Source organism: Grus americana, chromosome 4 (genome assembly GCF_028858705.1).
Source record: "Grus americana isolate bGruAme1 chromosome 4, bGruAme1.mat, whole genome shotgun sequence".
Lineage (NCBI taxonomy): Eukaryota > Metazoa > Chordata > Aves > Gruiformes > Gruidae > Grus > Grus americana.
In genome coordinates this window covers 42488325-42510820 of record NC_072855.1, presented here as the reverse complement: position 1 = coordinate 42510820, position 22496 = coordinate 42488325, and positions in this window count along the sequence as shown.

Below are 22496 nucleotides of genomic sequence, written 5' to 3'. Positions count from 1 at the left end.
CTTTCTTATCTCATGAAGAAAGTAGTTCAGAAGGCATATCTGTGGAATATCTCATTTTCTTGTTTTCCCTTCTTTTCCCTCTCCTTCCTAAAGCAGGAAATAACAGAGGCAGGGAGCCATGTTGTCTTTGAGATTCCTCAAAAAATAAATTTGAGAGGAGAGCTTGTTTGAAAAGATAAGCTGATCTAGAAAGAGAATTTTTCTGGAAGATCAGCTCCTGATAAGAGAATATGAAACCTTCTGGTAAAACACCAATCTGATATCCAACAAAGTAAATAGGTTAAAAAGTAGTTTGTCATTGTCTTCTAGTTGAGGATATGCTTATTTCCCCTAACCACTATGTCTTCACAGGGTGAATGAAACCACTGTGTGATATTTTGCCTTGAATATGTTGCTTCCTATCACTGATCTTTAAAATTACGTTCAGAAAAATAGAGAAAATTTATGATTTCCGTTACAGAAAGAGACCATCTCCTTTCAATAACTCTGAAATATTTTTGGAATCCAAGCTTAAATCTTAGAGCTAACATTTACCATATGCTAAATAAATAAGATCTTACTAAGTTTAAGGGTTTTGCATGTTCTTTGAAGCATTACAGGTAGTGGTATAATATCAGTAAGACCAAGACATCTGACTGAATCCTTTACATTAAGCTGGAAGTTTGTATTTTATATATGGTATACGTCGAGAAGAGGACAACATTGTTCATGACTACCTCTGTGGAAAAAAAAAAAATCACATGTTTTTAAAGATAACAAAAGCTCTTTTCTCAAAGTAACATCCTCTAGGTGTCCCTATAGAACTCATCCACAATGTAATTTCAAATACACATAAACTAATGTATGTATCTTGTGAATTACAGAAGCAGGCTGGAGACAGGACATCAGTTCTAGGAAATCACTGGTTTGATCCACTATGACAAGGATCTTTCCCCACTACACCTAAACAACTTCAAAATTACATTCATCCTTCCTGACCTTTCTTTTTCAAACCTATAAGCTAAGTTTTTCGTTATGTTTTGGAGACAAGTGCTTTCCAAGGGCTCTGGAAAAAAACCTAGTAAAGTTTTTTGTAAGCAAAATTATTTGAACTTGATTTAGAAAAAAATCTTCCATACTATTTCCAGTTTGTAGAAGGAATGTACAGCCTTGAATATCATCTTTAAAATTTTGCATTTCTGGTGAGAGATATACTATTGAAAAAGTTAGTTCAATCATTACAACAGCTTTTTATTCTTTAAAAAAAAAAAAAAATCAAGGAGTTACTCATTTTTCCTCTAAGTTCATCTATCCAGCTCTAACATGGACATATTTCCTACCCGAAGGACTTGTTCAAATTTTGAAAAGGTGTCAGCATTCTGGAATAAAAAACACCACTAAAACATTGTTATAGTCATGGAATCTATCAACTATAAATCACTCCTTAAAGTTATCTTTTGAAGTTACAGAGTTCATTTACAGTCAACTTATGGGAAAAGGGCCTCTATCAAGAGTGTTTGCGAAAATATTGATTGTAAGCATTTGTGAGTAATAGAATAGTTCTGAAGTATGTAATTACTGTATGTTTTTACATTTTCATAAATTTAAATAGAATAAGCATTTAGGAAGTAGGATTTCCTTTCTTCATTGCCTGAATCAACTGATTTACAATAGAAGAGCTTCCTAGTCTTACTATATTTGAAGACACAAGGTATGTTTAAATCATACATTACAGAAACTTAATTTGTTTCTTAGGACAACTCCAGAGGACTTACTCAAGCAGAAACTGATTTTTTTTTTCCCCCTAGTCTTTAGATTGCATATGCTCTCCCCTTCTTGGTCAGAAAAGACTATAGCTGGATCTCTCACACAGAGGCAGCTCAGGCTTGAAAGTCATAACCCACTTACTTGCTCTCAAATACTTCAGGAAGTTCAGGAAGAATGAGTATCCTTCACACTTGCTGGGTTTTCTTAGGGACCACATAACAGTTAAAGCAAGCAACATGAAGATTTTATTATATTAAATAATAAAATAGTCTCATTTTTGTTTCAGAGATCAATGAAAAAATAAAACTAATAAAACAAAAAGCTACCTGAGAAGTCCTGCCAACATTTCATCATCATTCAGATTTTAGGTTTCTGCACACACACACAAATTCCTTTTCTTGTCTACTTTTTTTCTCCTTGTCTTTTCTCTCACTTCTAAAATCACTGATAAAGAAAATCCTCACTTTGTTCATTCCAAATCCGTGCCCCATGAGTGAAAATGTTATTTACAAAGACATATTGCAGATGACATCATGTTGTCTTCTGTTCAATTCACTGATACTACTGATGCCTTATAACCTACCAAGTTACAACACAGTATCATACTTAGTTAATAGTTTTAAGAGATAGTAATATTACTATGAAACTATCAAAAGCAGCATCTATGTCCCTTTTCCTCACCTGCTAAATGAACTATAGATTGTTATTCAAGCTACTAAAAAACATAAGCATTAAAGAAATAATGTATCATGACACATTAGTCACTAAGCATTATGCTGTAGAAATAGTTTCCATTTCCTGAATTTTATCCAAAGCAATCTACCATTCAGTTGTCCATCTGAAACAATTTCTCTAAGCTGGGGCAGTGGGGAGGAACATGACACACGACTACAAACCACACCTCAAGCATGGAGTTTTCAGGAGCTACCAACCTAGAATACACAAATGCAAATTGATGGAACAGCACTGAACAAGATCTGATCTGATTCTACAGGTATTTTCCAAAACTCTAAAAGCTGACATCTGAAGAACAGTACATAAAAAAAGCAAAGTCATCAAATCCCATTAGATAAGTCATACTCCAGAAAAATCCCTATACTGCTTTCATCTCTTATCCCCAGCTAGATGTTCAAGCACAACCCTTTCAGCTTTGAAAGAAAGATCAGACTACTGCTTTTGTATCTAAACAGGTTTATTGTGTGATTAACATAAGATCTGTGCATCCAACACCACCATTATGCTAATGATAGCCTTAATGGCGAGCGAGTTTTTAGGTCAGATAGTCAGCCTGCCCTTGGGAAAACTGGATTCACAGTTCCTTTCTTCTGTGCTCCTTCTAGATACCAAGCAGACCAGTCTCACAGTAGAGAAAAATGTTCTACATCTGCCAGTAAGTGCATTTCAAAGTGAGGCATGTTTCCATTTTAAACATACTCTTGCATTGTCTGAGCACAGACTCATATCTGTCTAAGGGGGATACTCTGTAATGTGTTCCAAATAATCACCCTTTTGTGGAAAAAATAAAGGGGGAGATGTTGTGAAACCTCTTTCAAGGTGAAACCTCTTTCAAGGCTACAGGAAAGCTATCTGCATTCTCCATTTCAAATGACTTTCACAGACTGACATAAAACTCAGAAGTGGAGACTTGCAAGTAGAGCAAGCACAACAGAGACTGTACAAGTAAGCTACTTGATGGCAAACTCTTAAAACCCATCCTACTTAAGGTTGGCCATAAGTGGGGAACTACTAGTTGTGTGCATCAAGATTCTAACATACTGTCAGTGAAGAGCTTAGGAGCAGTTCAGGATGCCCTTGTCTGTGTAGAAGTCTCTCCAGCAGCATATGTAGAGCGACTAGAACTTAAACAGCCCAGATATCTGCCTCACTATCTAAATCTATTCTCTATTCACCAAATCACATCTAGAGTTGTTAGGAGTTTGCTAGTGCCCACCACAAATCAAAACTAGAAGCAATGTCTGACCTCTTCTGACATCCAGTTGACCTGGAAACACTCAAGCCCACTGTTGGCATCCACCCATGGCCAACTGTTAACTGTTCTCTGGTACTGGGCCAATATACATTCATAACTTGTTTAGGATAACTGACAACTGGGCATTTCTTTAGGTTCATACTTGATATAAATAGCCCATGACCATGCTACGAATCATCTCCTATGTCTGTGCCTAGAGATGACTGAAGAAAAGCCACACATCACAGATGTATCCTACAGGTCTCTTTCCAAGAGAGCTCTCACTCAGCTGATTACAAGGCTCCCTGTTTCACTCTGCCCCTGTGACTAGAACAGAGGCTGAAATACTTCTCAGTGTGTTTGTACTTAAATGCTGTCTACTTCCATATTCTGGTCTTTTTACTTATTTTCAGCTTTGTTGATTTCACCTCCTTGCACAATACCTTGGAGTTTAATTAAGATCAATATAAATGATATAGCATGTTGCAGTTATTTTACAGAAGGCAAGTTAAAAAGTTTGAGAAAAATCCATAGAAATTAAAAAGCAGCTTGTTTCTTGTTTCGGTTGTCTTGTTTTGACAGTACCTCCTGCATTTGCAGGTTTAATTTCTCTTTCAAGTTAGAGGCATAAAGCAAAATGCCAAAGAAAAACATTTTGTCCAGACTCAGCTAGTCATTTTGAGGTAATTACAGTGCTGAATGTTCAGCCTGAAGTTTTCCAGTTAATTAGAGTTTAGGTTAGCTGCCTTTCTTTAGTAAGTATTTAAATTCCAACTCATCGCTGTTAAAATAACCCCTCAAACCACACAGAGAATGACAGATTTTGTCATATAGCCTAGCATACCTATAGCTTTCCTAGAAATCTAGGTAAATAAATTAAACTAGTTATTATGGGTTAGAGGATGGGTCTGTATGATAGAGCATGGCATTCGAGTATTTCTGAGGCCATAGAAATCAGTTATTCTATTTATTTTAAAATATGACACCAGCACCAGAGCGACAGTCACAGTTAGTCTTATCAGGTACTTCTACATTAACAACTGGTGCGGTGCACAGAAAGAATGGCCAAGGTTAATTTTGTTGTGATGTGTTACAGGCCTAGGTTCCATCACATCACTGTTAACCAGCAATCAGGTTTGCATCACCTGTTAGTGCATGGAGAGAGCAGCCACTGGAGAGCCTGGCACCCCTTTCCACATAGGGTGCACTGAATGGGATCCCCATGCATGGTTTCAGACTTGGTTTCAAATGGAGCACCCCACTGATGCACTTGAGTGTATACTGCACAAATCCAGGCACAAAGACCAGACAACTTTGCCCCTAAAAAGAACCTTTCCAAAGCACTGAACCATTCAAGTACACGTTCATTGTGCTTGCTGCAAGCCAACATTTAATATCACTCCAGAGTGAAATCAATGACACAAGCTGAACTTTAACTTCTAGTCTCCATCCCGATACTTTCATTTTCCATGACCTCCACATAGCAAGGATCCTATGCATACAGATATAAGTAACCTTCCACATACTCAAACTTTAGTGAGGTATCAAAGCAGAGCAGCAGGAAGAATATGCACAGGTTTGGATAAAACTGAGAATCACCTTTTTTTGTTTGTTTCATGCAATACCATTCATTCAACCAAAGTCCCTTGCTCAACCAAAAGTTCTCTGTTCAGTTTTGAACTCTTTGAAATAAATGCTTTAAATAACACTAAAATAAATATTTTCATCTACAAACATTTTATGTGTTTTAAAAAAACAATGACAAAATATGTCTAATATTTCAATTATTTGGAACTTAAAGCAATGCAGCTAAATAGATACAAACTTGTAGACTGCTTCAGATTACTTAAATATACCCCCCCCCTTTAAAATATCTACTAAAAATTCACCTAGACGTAAATGAGAATGTCAAAAAGTATATGGCTCTCATATGCAAATTATAAATACCCTTGAATAGATGGAATCACGTCAGTAATTTCAGAAATCCAATTATATATTGTAAATAAATGCAGATATTAACAAACTTTAACAACTGTCTTTTTAATATCTATAACACTGAGAATATAAAAAATCTTAACCATTATCAATGGTAAAAATCTACACTTTAGCCACGGATTAATTCTGGAGTGCTATTTATCACTTGCATATAGCACTTAGAGCAAGGAATATGGCTTAAAGAATGAAGCTTTGCACTTAGTCAAAATACTGAACTCCCTATCAAAGTATCACCACTGTGACTGCTAGAGGAGTAGAGGCTGAAAAAAAGGCTGCAGTGCAGCAGCTACCTGGTTCTAAGTCTCTTTTTATCAAATTAAGAGCCCAGTGCTGCACCACTGATTTAATGAATACTTTCATCTCTAACATTAATGGCATCTTTTCAGCTCTCTGAAGAAACAATAATATATTATGGATTCACAATCAAAAAATGCATTGTGACTGCAAATTCTATTTCATATATCCCTTTTTATATAATTAAGAATTAAATTCCTTGCACAGTATTTGAGCTATAAGCAACCCTCTAAAGCTCATTTAAAAACCCTCAATGATAGCTCCACATAAGGATTTTGAATACTAACATTATCAATAAAAACAGCTCTATAAAATATGCTAGCTCCACAGATCTGTTTCTCATAATATAATGTTATTGGTTTCATTCTGAAGAGCTACATCATCCTATGAGCAGAGGTGGGTAGGATAGTATCCATTATAAAAAGCAAGCATTATATTGAAAACAAAATTGCAAGGCTCATTAATACTTTCTGCTGATATACCACTAAGGTTGGAGTCCAGCAGCCCTTTCCTTGTTTACTTATTCTTAAAAACATTCACCCCAAGAGACGCATATCAAATACCACAGAACATCCAAGTAGCATTTTCATAGTACTCTGACTGTACTCAAGGACGGCTATTCCCTTTTCACCTACTGGCATATTCCCCACAAGAACTGTTCCCTACAGCAGTAACACCCTGTACTGGTTAGGCATCAGCATCCACAGATCCTTACTGCTGGAACTTCAGTAACAGTGCTCCCCCTCTCAAAAAGAACCCAAAAAAACCAAAACAAAAAAAAAAACCAACCAACAAACAAACCCAAAACACAAACAAAAACCCAAACCCTTTCACAATGGCTATAACACCACCAGCTATCTGAATACTCTTGATTATCCACCATGTAGTTTTCATAACATTGTCTTGCTTTCAGTCTATTTTTTAGAAAACATAACAATTTAAGTGAAAGCTTGTGAAAATAAAAAAAATGGATGCACATTGGAATAGTTCGTTTAATTCACAACAATATTTATACCAATTTAGCTCTAACCTTAATACCACTCCACCTCTCCTCCAAGAGGCAGCCAACAGAGTCCTGGGCAGAGCTGCCACCCAGAGGGCCCCAGGCAGGCTGGAGGAATGGGCCAATGGGAACTTATGAAGTTCCACAAGGCAAATGCAAGGCCCCACACCTGGGAAGGAAGAACAAGACAAGCTGGGCACCATCGGGCTGGGGAGTAGCACTGTGGAAAAGTCTCTGGGAGCTGCAAAGCCTCCCAAACCTCCTGGGCATGCCCAGGCAGTAGGGTTTACTGACCACCGTGGGCTTCTCCAGTCATCCCAACCTCCACACACCCTCAGGCTTCAGGGCTCACCAGCCCAGGCACCCCAGCCTTGGCAAAGGCTGCCACGTGCGCTCCTGCTGCACCAGCCCTTCTGGGAGTGAGGTTCTGCAGCCCCCACGGCCCCTGGGGCATAATGGCTGTCCTCCCCACAGATACCATGAGCTCTGTAACACTTTTCAAGAGCAAAATCAGATTTCTGAATGAAATTCATGCTGGGGATAGGACCAGAGACCTCTATAATCCCAATTTCATTCTCAAAACAGTGTTTATGTAGACGTATTTTCGACTTCTTCCTACTTTCTAACAGTGCAAGACAAGGTGACACCCATAGAGTTTAATAATTTTGAGTGCTGAAGTTGACTTAAACTCCCTATGATATCATGATCAACTCTAACATACTTTCTCCTTCTTTCCCTCATAAGAATTTAGAACAGATTTGAGTAATATGAGTAAGATTTTTCACTAGCCCGCTGCTTTGGATTTTATCATCAAGAACACAACTGATACAATGAATCTGTTTTATATCAAACAACATCCAAAGGCATGCAGTTCACCAAAAGTATTTTTATAAAACATAAGGAAAACAGAAGCACGTTACTTTGAATAAAGCATATTCTCATGTTTTTAAGGTATTGCAGAACTTGCCCACTAAAGAATAATTTACACAAAACACTGAAGTCTTGGTTTAAAAAAAAAAAATGTGCTCAATAAAATATGCAACCATATATTATAAAAAAGGCTTTCCTGCACTGGAAAAGGACATTGTTCCCCAAAAGAACACCAGGGGGCAAAAAAAATCTCATATCAATTTAAATTGTGTTCCTTACAAGCTCTGCACCTCTAAAAGGTCTTTTTGCTTTGTTGCGACACTTTCCTCATTAGCTTTTATACACTGGCTATCCAAATTATTAAAAAAAAAAATAGAGACATGTGGAGTCTTGAGTTGATTTTAAAATCAATAGAGGCCTTCAAAGTCAATCAAGATGAACATCCTCAGAAAGAGCCAGCCATTTATCTTCAGTTTTGCAAACAAAATTCTTAACCAATTTTATTTTCACTCAGTGCTGGCACAGTCCAGCATTGAGTGACAGGCTGGGCAGCAAGACAGCATCACTTGAAGAACCACTGCTGCCACAGTGTCCTGCACACCAGAGAGGCAGGACTTGGACAGAGCACACATCGCAGCAGCCAATATTTGGGACTTGGTTATACTGAAAAGCCTGAAACACCTCAATATCTGAAACTCTCTCCAAAATTATACGCTCTACCTCTGATTTTATAGCTCTCTACACCATTTATTCTTCTTTATAAAAAATAGGTTTTCTTCTGAAGGTACTTGCATCCAAACAGGAGTCCAATTTTCACATAATCCAAATTGAAATGTAGCAAGTGCAGAACTCCCACAAAAATCAATATTCAGTCACCAGGATGTTTAGCTTTCCATTGGGCTGAAGACAATATGAGCTGGGCAAAAGTGCATATCTAGCAAGTTTGCAGGACTATATGTATCGGTCAGAAATAGAACAGACTTAAACTTGAGCATATTTAGTAAAAGTAATACTGTATTGACTAAACCAGTACTTCTAAGTGGTTTAGACAGTATTAGAAAACATTCTTTATTTAGAAGGTAATATATTTTTAAGATTTGTCTTCACACTTCATGTTATACTAAAATTTATACATCTGTGAACTATTTTTCCTCATTAGCAAAAAGAGTGCATAAAAGCACTCTTCTGCTTCAGCTTATTCCAGAAAAGTTCTTCACAAAGGCATTTGAATTCCCCAATAAGTTATTTTACAGCATCTCAGATACAGAATCTAACCTCAAGGATCCAGTCCAGAAAACAATGTCTAGAGTCATACTAGTACTTTTCTTGCCCCTCCAACAGCGATCTTCGATTTTCTGTACTGAAACATATATAAACTCCAGGCTGTGTTCCTATTTGCTCAGTAGGGTGCAGTCTCCAGTAGTGGGGAAAATGGAAGCAGCAGCTTAACTAGCATTCAAAGTGGTGACAAGAAGATCTTCTGGGTAATTAAACTGGTAATTAAACTGATGCCAGCCTCCTCTATACTCAGAATTATTAGTATTCCCTGTGGGGGGCAGGAAGAAAGTTCAGTAAGAAATTAATGGGATTTACAAAGTCTGCATTACACAATATATTGTTTCCTGCAAAGAAGTTGCTAGCAAGATGTATACAATCTCATAAAAAAAATGTTTTCCAATCATAGTCATCATACTTTTCTTCTCCCAGTATTACACTTGACTATCTTCTCTATGACAATTGGCCGAGAGTTCAAATTTGTGATTGAAATCACTAATATATCAGAAAACTGATGCTATATTTACCAGCAGTAAAATTATTGAATGTAATTTTCTTTCAGAATATTATTTCTGGCACAGAGGATACTAAGATTAATTTTATTTTCCCATGGTAGACAGAAGGGAGCTTATTAACACAAACTGATATACATAGCATTTGTTACACAAGAATTTACAAATAGTCCCTTAAACAGTATTATGTTTTTTCTTTAAGGCCAAAGCCAAGTAGATCATGTAACTACAAGACAGTTCCTACTAATGAAGAGACTAGAAGAGACCTCCTGGATCACAAACAATTTCCCTGCTGCAAAAGTAAATTATAACATACTCTCTAGCTTTATGAAGGCTCCTGTCCAGAAATCAGTTTTTTCTCCCACTCTTGTCAAAGTATGTACAATAATAATTTTCCTCTTACAACTAGACTCTGGCTCCTAATGTGAAGTCTAAGTGAATCCATTGTCCGCTTATACAAATTCATCCTCACTGTCTACTTCCCTCCTTCTTTCCTTTAATTTAACCCTGCTGCATATTAACAAAGAGTAACAGCATGCCTAGACAGGCTCAATTTTGCTAGGATAAACAAAATTCAAAATCTCTGGGTCCCAAGACAGCTTCAGAAATGGGAGATGACAAACAGCTTTGACTTTGTAGTTTCCACAGTGTACGTATGTCCTGGTTTCAGCTGAGAGGGTAAATTTTCTTCACAGTAGCTAGTATGGGGCTATGTTTTGGATTTGTACTGGAAACAGTGTTGATAATAGAGGTGTTTTTGTTATATAAACATGTTGTTGAGCAGTGCTTACACAGAGCCAAGGCCTTTTCTGCTTCTTGCACGGCCCTGCTGGCGAGTAGGCTGGGGGTGCACAAGAAGTTGGGAGGAGACACAGCCACGACAGCTGACCCAAACCAACCAAAGGAATATTCCATACCATATGACATCATGCTCAGTTTATAAGGAGCTTGGGGAAGACAAAGGACTGGGGGGCAGCAGCATTTGGGAAGAGAAACACCATCACTCCAAGTAACCATTACGCGTGATGGAGCCCTGCTTTCCTGGAGATGGCTGAACACCTGCCTGCCCATGGGAAGTGGTGAATGAATTCCTTGGTTTGCTTTGCGTGCACACCTTTTGCTTTACCTATTAAACTGTCTTTATCTCAACCCATGAGTTCTGACTTTTACCCTTCCAATTCTCTCCCCCATCCCGATGCAGGGAGAGTGAGCAAGCAGCTGCATGGGGCTCAGCTGCTGGCTGAGGTAAAACCACAAGAACACGTTACTGCAAAGACTTCACCTTTTGTGCTGGCATTAGTATTTCAACCTCTCCTGCCAGATTTCTCACCCGACACATCTTAGGATCAGTTGCCTCTTCTGCAATGTCTATAGCATTAGTAGTAGATACTTTTCCTATAATTTACCAGTGCAACGAGGTGACAAGCCGCACCTCACAGCAAAAAGCTTGTTTTATTCTTAACAGAACAACCTTGTGCTCTATACTGTTAAATTTCACCTGGCTCTACTAATATAATCCTTTTTCTAAATACCAGTGCTCTGTAGAACCAACAGGTTCTGGAGACAGACAGCTTTGTGTCAGCAGTAAATGCCCTCCAACCTATCCCATTTTTCAGCTCAGGTCATCTATAAATACACTATGAGAATACTGTGGCAGAATAGAAACCATTTTAGACCTCCCTAGACTTCTTGAGCATCTCTATTAGCTTATCTAGAGGATCTATCGTATTTGTCAAAAATTAGACTGAAGCATTAAGCATTTCCCAATGCTACTAATTTTTAATTAGCAATCCAAGACTGAAGTCATTTTTTTTTTCCTGGTGGCTCTTCTAAATCCCTATGGCAAAGTCTATTATCCCAAATGGATTTTTCACAGTACTTCTAAATTGAGCATCCCAAATTTGTAGTATACTAATTTAGCTCAATTTGATAAGCGTTTTTGATCAGCAAGCTTCAAACTGTTTGAGCAGGAGAAACATGGGGGTATTCAACCTGAGTTTAACTCTGAAGGTTTCATATTTGAGAACAATACGTGAACTGGTTTTCTCCCATAAGGGTTATTACTGTCATGCAAGAAAGGGCATCACGAAGGGAACACAAAATCTGATCCAGACCAAACTGCAAATACACCTACTCCGGAATACTAGGGACAAAGGGGTCACCAGCACAAAGCCCTAAAGTTAATCTCTCACACCTCTAACTTCATTTGTCATCTGGTATCACTGGAAATGGAAAGCAAACATGAAATGGAAGTAGTGTGACTAATACATTAACAATACCTACTAGACCTACCTAGAGCAAAGTACGTTTTATCTGAATTATTTTCAGCCAGAATCAAAATGCTACATGCTTATTTTTACTGTATAGGGGAACAGTAAGTTGATCAGGGGTTAGACTAGACAAGCCCAGAGGCTCCTCTCAGCCTAAACCAAGCATGATGTATCATCAATGATTAAGTAATAATCTATTAGCAGCTTACCCACAAGAGGGAGATTCAAGATCATTTAGAGCCCTAATTTCAGCTGCAGCCTTTTGTACCAACTGCTTAAAAAAAAAAAAAACCAACCAAAACCAAAAACACACACCACCAAACCCCCAGAACCCTACAAAAGTCAAGAATCATTGCTGTCCAGAGCAACCACTATCCTAAGTTACATAGGAAATTTATGCATTAGTCCAAGTCTTTCACAATCAATAGCTTTAACTCCAAAGCATTATTACCCTCTACTGCTTTTTAAGGTGGCCTGTGTTCCAGAAGGGTATTTTGAATGCAAGGAGGTGCTACTCTTTTGAGCCCCTTAAGCGTCTCACCTGCCAATACCGTTGTCTCAGAATCAGAGCCACATTTTACTATTCACTTGCTGTGGCGGAGTTAGTCAAAAAAAGAGCATAAAGTTAAATCGTAGACTTTACTTCAAATTCTTTCTAAAACTTGCATTCTGAAGCAACTGGTGTTGGTCTTTCAGAGGCTTTCAGTCTGTGCTCTGGAAATAATAAATGCAGAGGACATTATGGAAGGCTTGAATGAGAGAAGAATCATGCTGCCAGCCATTAGGACTGGCTCCCATAAGTGAATCATTACCCCAGATGCCTTTCTTCATGGTGACTGTCAGAGTTGGTACACAACAAGGTACCTCTTGTTGAGCAGGGAATTTTGAGCAACTTGTTTTAAATACACAAAAGAGCATACAGTTCTGCATCTCACACCTAGACATCCACAGGCTTGCACACTGTACCTTCCCCAACTAACAATTGGGATTTTTCCTCTATATTTTGCTGTAGTTGCTACTTTTCTCCATACCTTCATCTTCGTGGAATGACAAATTCTTCCGTGATGTCTCATATGCATCTGAGAAGCACAAGTATTCACTACATAACCATGAACATACAGGTATAGCAAAAAAGCATCATAGTTCATTAGATAACTATTCTGGCTATTTCTATTTTGCACACATGTAAAACAGTCCTACCTACCATCAGTATAAGGACTGTTGTGACAAACAGTAGTGTTGTGCTACAGGGTTGTGCAACCCACCTGGTTCCTTTCACTAGTGTCAGAAGTAATGCTCAGTGAAATAAGTTTATTCTACAGTTATTCAGAGATGGTAGCATTCTGAACTTACATCCACTGTCCTCCCAATATGTACGTACAGAATAGTACGTAACAAAGATTGACATTTATGCGTAGCACACTGAAACACAGAAGAGCTTTTTGTTGTTAAAATGACAGTACTCTTTATCACTTCTAGAAGTGGTGAGAAAGCAATTTTCCAAGTCTTTGACTTATCCTTCCTCACAGTGAAAGTACTGAGTCTGAGGGGGGCAGGGTGTTACTTGAAAACAGCAAAGAGCTCAGGGATGGGCAACTACTAAAGCCTTTGAATCCTGAGGACAGCTGTGTCAGCCAATCTGCAACCCAGGCTTGTCAGTATTCATTATGCTGTTCCCACAGCAGAAAAGAACTTAAATGCTCATTAAACCTGGAAGTCTTCCAGGCATTAAAGTGGTATGCTGACTTATCTAGCCTTTCAGATCTGCCAGCATCATACCACCCTCTGTTTTTTATGATTATATCACCTCCTACACTAAAAAGCCCCACATCTAGGCCACTTCTTTAATTTTTCAAAAATAAATAACATCTGCTATGCTGTTGCTACTTATGGTTAGTCACACATAAATATATGGGGCATATTATAAGAATTAAGCAATCTTTATGATAGCACTGCTTGATCATTTAAACACAGATGTTCTCCAATGACAGTTCTTCATACCGACTGATCTTATGATACAAGCTCGTAATAATTTCCAGCAGCTAAATTGCAAAAGAAGACAGCTAAAATTCATTCAGTACTTTCTCAATATTCCTTAGTCATATAAGCAATGGCTGTTTTACCCTAGCCACCCAGCACGATAGTAAACAAAAGGAGATTTCAGTCAGATTCTCCAATCTGCTCCTGCCGCATCAATATACCATGACTAACCCTAGGCAGATGGCCAACAGAGGCTCCAGTTCTAACTAACATTGCTCCCCCTTGGTTTAGAGGTTACTTTTTCCTGAATGAATTCCTGCACTCTATAAAGAGAGACTCTTATATTTCATCTTATTCAGTGCTCATTTTCTTAGAATAGCACAACAATACCCACCAACTGTAACTTGCCTTTCCATGTTTTATGTTATTTTTTGATAGACATCATTTACAAATGAACAGACAGGCCACTAAAACCAAAAAGCAGATACAGGAGAAGGTTTTCTAAATCAATATTTGGTTGCTGAATTGGAACAACTTACAAAACTTATAGGACTCATAGGAGCAGTTCTCAGCAACTTCAACTAAGCTATTAGTTTACAAACATAGAAAGGTATTACAAAGCTCAAAGTAAAGCTTATAATGAGAGAGAAATACATAATGGAGGGAAATCTCTGCAACAAAACACAGACCATGAAATAAAATTAAAATCCTTACCTACATAGGCCCTTTGAATCACAGGCACCATCATACCAGCTAAAACAGCAATGAAAACAACCAAAATGAAAAAAAAAAACCCCACCTTATCCCTATTTTCCACTAAAGCAGACATAAAACCACAAGGACCTTTCTCTTCTTCACTCAGTTAAACATAACTCAAAAATAAGGCATCCCCATTTTCCTCCCCACCCCCTTTACCTATTTCAGAAAACATAACCACCTGGTAGTGTCAGCTGAAATTAATCTTCCTACTGCCACCTCCTTATGCATTGCAATAGCTTCACCTGTTCTCTTTAACCTTCCCTGGAACACCTGATGTGGCCTGAACCAGTCTTTTAGACTAACCCTTTCATTTCCAAGCTTTTGATTTGCATTAGACATGACCTTGAATTAGCACAATTACATTCTGAGTCTGTAAAAGAAAATACAGCTATTTGCAAGTGACAATTCCAAGTTCAGACTGGATAACAACAGCATCCTTATCCTGGGTAAGGATGTTGGACAAAATACAGTACAATCATGTAATAAAGCACAGGAATAATATTCAGAGGCCTTTGGTTTTGGGAGGTTTTTGGTGGTGGTGGTTTCATTGCACTCACAATCAACCATGAAATTTAGAAAGTATGCAGGATAATGTCACAAAACAGTATTTTGAAGTCAAGGAATAATACTGATCGCTGAGCCACAGCATGTTCTGGCCACATTCTCAGTCTAGAATGCATCTGACAGACAGGAGGCTGAGCTACAAACAGCAGCTTCATTAAGTCAGGTTAATATACGATACAAAATTGAAGACCCCCTCACACACACACACACCCCCTGCCAAATTAAGCTTGAACTTACAGAAATACCCGTACATATATGTCAACACACATTCAAAATAATCTTCACAACCTTTTTTAAAAACAGATGCCTATTTTTAAAATAAAGGTAGTACAGAACATCAGTGTAATTGGTTGGCAGCAAACACAATTAGCTATGGAAGACTAAAGACTCGGGACTGAAAGATGCAGAGTTGCTAACTGAAATAGACTTCTTCTGTTATAAAGCACTGAAAACAGTACAATATATATTAAACAGTCCTTAAAGAAGACTCCATACATCTTAGAGGAACCATAATAGAAACAAAACATGAAATCGCAGCCAACAGAACTGATAGGCAAATGCAACAGAAGTAAATTGCTAGTATTTATATATCACAAACTACAGCAGCCTGTCAGAAGCTTGCCATTGGTGTTTGTTGTTTTCTTCCTCCCATTTGCCTACTAATTTCTTTACCTTTTACATCTCTTCAATAACTGATTAACAAATTTTATTTGTGCTGGTTGCTCTGTTCTTAAAAACGGGATTCATTTGTGCAAATAAACCACAAATTAAACAGACATCACGCAACAGAGAATCATAGAATCAGAATGGTTTGGGTTGGAAGGGACCTCAAAGATCACCTAGTTCCAACCCCCCTGCTGCGGGCAGGGACACCCTCCACTAGACCACGTTGCCCAAAGCCCCATCCAACCTGGCCTTGAACACTTCCAGGGATGGGGCATCCGCAACCTCTCTGGGCAACCTGTGCCAGTGCCTCACTACCCTCACAGTAAAGAATTTCTTTCTAACATCTCATCTAAATCAACCCTCCTTCAGCTTAAACCCATTACCCCTTGTCCTGTCATTACACTCCCTGATAAACAGTCCCTCTCCAGCTTTTCTGTAGGCTCCCTTCAGGTACTGGTAAGCCACAATTAGATCTCCCTGGAGCTGCCTTTTCTCCAGGCTGAACAATCCCAACTCTCTCAGCCTGTCCTCACAGGAGAGGTGCTCCATCCCTCCATTCAGCTTTGTGGCCCTCCTCTGGACTCTCTCCAACAGCTCCATGTCTCTCCCGTGCTGGGGCCCCCAGAGCTGGACGCAGTACTCCAGGTGGGTTCTTACAAGAGCAGAGTAGAGGGGCAGGATTACCTCCCTCCACCTGCTGGTCACGCCTCTTTTGATGCAGCCCAGGACACGGTTGGCTTTCTGGGCTGCAAGCGCACGCTGCCGGCTCATGTTGAGCTTCTCATCAATCAATACCCCCAAGTCCTTCTCCTCGGGGCTGCTTTCAATCCATTCCTCGCCCAGCCTATAGCTGTGCTTGGGATTGCACCGACCCACGTGCAGGACCTTGCACCTGGCCTTGTTGAACTTCATGCGGTTCGCATGGGCCCACCTCTCCAGCCTGTCAAGGTCCCTCTGGATGGCATCCCTTCCCTCCAATCCAACAACATCCATTCATGTGGGTTAGCGAAATGAAATCACGTGCCATTGTGCCATTCTGCACGCCTGTATTGGGTCTGGCTGAGATGGAGTTAATTCTCCCCACAGCAGCCCTCATGGTGCTGTGCTGTGTATTGGTAGCTAGCAAACTGTTGATAACACACCAGTGTTTTGGCTACTACTGAGTAGTGCCAGCACACATCAAGGCTGTCTTTCCAACATTTCTTTTTCCCCAGCAGCAGGCTGGGGGTAGCCAAGATCTTGGGAGGGGACACAGCTAGGACAGCTGACCCAAACTGACCAAAGGGATATTCCATACCATATGACGTCTGCTCAGCAATAAGAAACTGATAATAGGGGGAGGAACAGGGCATTCGTTGTTTTTTTTACAATGTATGTCTTCCAGAGTAAGGGGTACGCATACTGAAGCCCTACTTCCCAGGAAGTGGCCGGATATCACCTGCTGATGGGAAGTAGAGAATAATCTCTTGCTTTTTGCTTTGCTTCCGCGCGCAGCTTTTTTGCTTTAGCTACATTAAACTGCCTTTGTCTCGACCCACGAGTTTGGGGTTGTTTTTTTCCCATCCTCCTTTCTCCCCTCCCTGCCTTACTGAAGAGGGGAGTGATAGAGCGGCTCTGGTGGGCACCTGGCCCCCAGCCAGGCTCAACCCACCACAACACCTTTACAGAAAAGATTCCCCATCACGAACTTGTAGACAAAGGAGCCAGAGCTGAGGGGGAGCCAGAGCCACGGGACTCCATTTCCCTGTGTGAAGTGGAAATGGGTCCATGCCCAGCTGCCCTGTGGCATGCTGTACATGTTCCCGTAAGAATCACACAGGCACGATACAAGCCTGTTCACAAGTCAGTGTCACAAAATTTCCCTGAGCCACAGGCACTCAGGAAGCATACAAATTCCAGCAATTGTGTATCAGACAATTCTCTTCCCAGATATCTCCCACTCTTCTCCTCAATACTCAGTATTTTATGTTGTGTAGTAGCTTTCACGTGTCACTAATCACATTTATAAAAGCATGTTTATGTAGTGCATGAGTTCATCTCCCTGTAAGCTCTTTTACCAGTGACCAGTTGACATATTGCTTTTTTCATTTTATGACCAGCAACACATTTGTCAGCATTGTCTTAATTAAGACCATTGCTTACCCTGATCTACTTTTAGAGTGAAAAATGAGCCTAAAGAATACCATACCTGGGAATTGGATCCCTCTGCAAGCTATGAAATAAACACTGTGCCTTGCCAATGCCACTACAGAGGAACACGCTGGCCAGTTGAGCATTTAGAGATCACAAGTTGTATCAGTGGATATGGTCTCCCAGCTACCCAAGAGTCAGAGCAAAGGCAGGAAAATAGCCTTTCTCAGAGAGGTGGTTTTTCCTCATACAGTAATAGTTTTGCTAGTGGCAAAATAACTTCCTACAACTATGCCTAGATCATTTGCCGACAGCCCCTTTCATTTGAGCAATTCATGCAGAGGGAATGGGCAATTTTTAGGAAGAAGAAAATTGTAACCAATTCCTATGATGTTTTGGGGACTATTCCTCAGAAATAATAGGTCATAGGATGTAGCTAGAGACAGTGATGAGTTTCAGATATCTCTATAGCAACTACATTTATTTTAAAAAAAAGTAAAATCTTTTTTGCATCATATGAAGAGTAGTGTCTGTCTCAGGGAGTTTAGAAGGGATTTTTGTGTTGATTGCTGCATGCGCATCACTGCTGCTTCTTTAAAACTAGCACTTGTATCTTCTGTCTACGTAGAAAAATGATGTTTGGCTACAGAAGCAAATTAAGTTTTTGTACTGGTCTCTAATCATTAGTAATACTTCTGCTAGGTGCAAAGGGAGAGTGTCATTTAAATATAATTTAGAAAACATGATTATTCTATAATTTAAAAAACATGATTGTTTTCAAAAAAAAAGTATTCATTGGTTAACAGCAGACATCTGCATAAATACAACAGCACCCAAATGACTCAAACTCTGATTCTCTTCCTTCCCTAGCTGACTGAATAGTAGAAGATTTCTTTTCTCACTTGAAACTTTATTTTTTACAACCAATCCTTTACTTTAATAGCACTGGGTATTTCCTGATTCACACAGACCTAAATTTGTGCACACTCTCATGGAGGTAACTGGCAGGAAATTGCATTTATGCTAATATAAATAATATGAATAATATGCAGCTTTCATAGCTCCATACTGATGTAGACAGGATGTTTCCAGAGCTCAACCTTGCTTAAAGACCACCTTGTCAAGCAGCAACTCTAGAAACTGCAAATATGGAAGCTATAAAATGTAAACTGAGCTGCGGGCTGAATTGCCTGGGAAGCATCACACCGGTGTTAAGTAGAAACCAACACACTAACTAAACTGAGCAACACTTATGGCAGATCAATATACTATATGACCTGCACATCAAAAACTGTTTTCCGTCCATGTCAGCCCCTGGTAGAAATCTTTGATCAGAAGCAGAAAAAGAAACTGCAACTGCTATTAAAGCTGTGAGAGAGAAACAAAAGAGATTTCAATCATAGGAGGTTTAGGGCCAGCTGTTCCAACCTGGCTGTATGTATGAGCACAGGTGGTTCACAGAAGAAAAGGGGACACTTTAAAAAAAAAAAAGTGTCATTTTTAAGTCTGTATTGTACATCCATGTCTACCACAAAGACTGCTGAGGAGACTCGGCTCTTCCGCATGGGCTTGCTAAACCCTGAAGCCAAACTGACTGAAACTAGGGATTACTGCCAGTGGCATCAAGTAACTTGATGTTCTCTGATTCGTTTTTATTCTGATTTGGAGTGCAAAAGTGTTTTCAAAACTCTCTCTGATGAGGGAACTCACATACACACACATCTCCCAACCCCTTTTTTCATTCACATATCAATTTTAAATGATATATCCACCTCCAAACTTTGTTTTCAGCTACTTTAATCATCCCTGAGTACCATGCCATTTCACTGCCACAAACAAGGAGGAATTTGATCCAGGGCAGAAGATGATCTATTTCAAACAGTATTCATTAGCAATAACCTTTTATAAGTTCTAGAAGTGATACAAAGAAAAACAGTTTCCAATATTTCCAGCATATATAATTACTTCATCCTAACTAAATAAAAATAAATTTGCTTCGAGCTCTGCAATACAGAAATATACTGTAACTTAAGAACAGATTTTAAATAGACATATCCAGAGTATTAAACAAGTTCAGGTACAGCTTGCAAAGTATCTGCATTGGCTGAGAGCTCATTGCCGCCTCATAACTCAGATATTTATTCAGTTTCTGTGAGTTTTGAAGTCTATACTGAATTCTCTGCTTCTGTGATAATGCTCCAGCTGGTTAAAATAGGTCTGCATGAGTCTAGCCTAGAAGGAATTTTTGCCTCTAACAGCCACTCTGCCCTGTAAAGAGCTGGAGTGAAAAGCACAAGTAGATTTGTTGTGGTTGACTTGTATGGCTCTACAAGATTTCAGCGATATAGATGCATTTGAATGAACTGCTGTGTAATGAAACTGGACGACTTTTCAATTCATTGATCAAAGTGCTTGTAGCTCACATTTTGATTCAAGCAAAGCAGTGAAATGGTAACTATTGAACAGAAAAATTTCATCTGTCAGATTCTCAGGAATCACTTAAGTTCTTGAAAAAACCTGAATTTTTAAATAAAAAGAAAGTTTAAAGATTTTGTCACCTGCCAGTATGATTCTAAACAGCAGCATATTTTTGACATGTTCTCAGAGCTGTAAGAAATATGGAAGGAGTGAAGACAGCATCTTCACAGACCAAATAGAACAAGATAAAAAGAAACTATGGATTAATAATCTGCGTTCAGCCAAGTATTTTTTTTTAACTTGTTAATAAAATGAACAGTCTCAGGAATTACTGTTTGAAGGCTAATTCTTATTTGTTTTAATCTTCCTGCTTTTAGGAGTCTGAGCATCCCTCAAGACGGTTTTTTCCTTTGGTGTGGGGTTTTTTTAATCGGTATTTTGGTTGGTGTTAGTTTTATTTGTTTCTACAAACTTTCATACATAATATGTTGCTTCTCAGTGTAAGAGATTTAGGTTTAGCAAGACAGAGTATTTGTGAGGGGTACTGTCTTAAACCATCCCAAATGCTGTTTTCAGACCTCAGATTGATGTTTCCACAGTTACTTTAATCCAATAATTACCAGTGGAATTCCTTTTTAGCATCATTCCTTATGTGGCCCTGAAAGTAGTAAAGACCATAAAGCTGCAAAAGGCAAAAATTACCAGCACCTAAAATTAATTTAAAAAATTAAATATTGGAAGCTGTAAGCCAATGAACATTGATGTTAACCTGGAGTTCTGGGGTTTTCTCAGGAGCATAATAATAGAAGAACAGGAAATAACCAATTAAGCTGCTAAAGGCACTCCATTTTTTTCTTCTATTTATTCCAAAAATGTATGAGTTTGTGGAGAGAAGCTGGCTCCTGCACTTATTCCCTTTCACAGCTGGTATTCCTATTCCATGCATTCTCTTCAGATTGCTTCCCTCAAGGACTCCAGGCATAAAAATATTACAGAGCAACAGAAGTCCATTTCCCAAGAAAAACTATGGGCAGGAAACCTAATTCATCTTTTCATCATATAATAACTTCTACATCCATCTAGTTATTTTTAGCCAAAGTCATTAGGAATCTGTGGCTGCCAGGCTAGTTATTTTTTTAAATAAAAAAAAAAAAGTTGCATTTGCTAAAAGAAATCTATTCACATTTCTTTATGAAAACTTTTTACAGCTATTTGTTGAATCTACAGCATGTACTACCCCAGCAATGACCTGTATGTTTAATTACCATCTTAATCAGCTTCATTTACCTACTGTCTCTAGTTAATCTAGGTTTTGTATACCTTGCAGCTCCAGATCAGGAGTCAATATTAAGTAGAGCAAAGGAAAAAACATTCTCTTTCTTGGTAGTTTAGTCAGTCACCAGCTATTAAGCCTGTGATAGCTATCAGAAAGGCCATATAAGATAAGATTATCAGTATGTTTATCCAAGGAACTGGAGTAGCTGAAAGACAACAAAAGAAACTCATTAAACAAATCTAATCATTGCCTTTTTTTCACCTTGGTGAGCTTTCTCTCTTAAAAGGGGGGGGGGAATTCCCCCTGTAAATATTGGTGGGTTCCCAACAAGTGTAACATTGAGCTACTTGAGCTACGTGGTTTGTCAAACACAGGTTGTCTGGGTCAAGCCTAACGCCAAAATTACTCTTAGAGCTCCTGGGAACCACATTCTTGTGTTGTGTCTCTGGCCAGGACCTGGCTTTCAGCTCCTGCCTCTCCAGGGCACAGTTCCACATACACAGGTCTACCCACTGCTCACAAATCAGTGCCTCTTTTCCATTTTTCCACCACTGAGAAAACCATTTAATCACATGCCATAGCCTGTCCTCTGTTCACCTGAGCTCCACAGGTTTATGTTATTGAATGAAGCCTCCACTGATTTACCAATTACTAAACAAAAGAACATTGAACTACTCCCTCCTTTAGTCTGGAGGGAAGGACAGCTGCTCCAAGGAGTTTAGACCCTAATCATAGCTGTAGTCAGCTTAGAAGGGATTCAGTTTTGTGA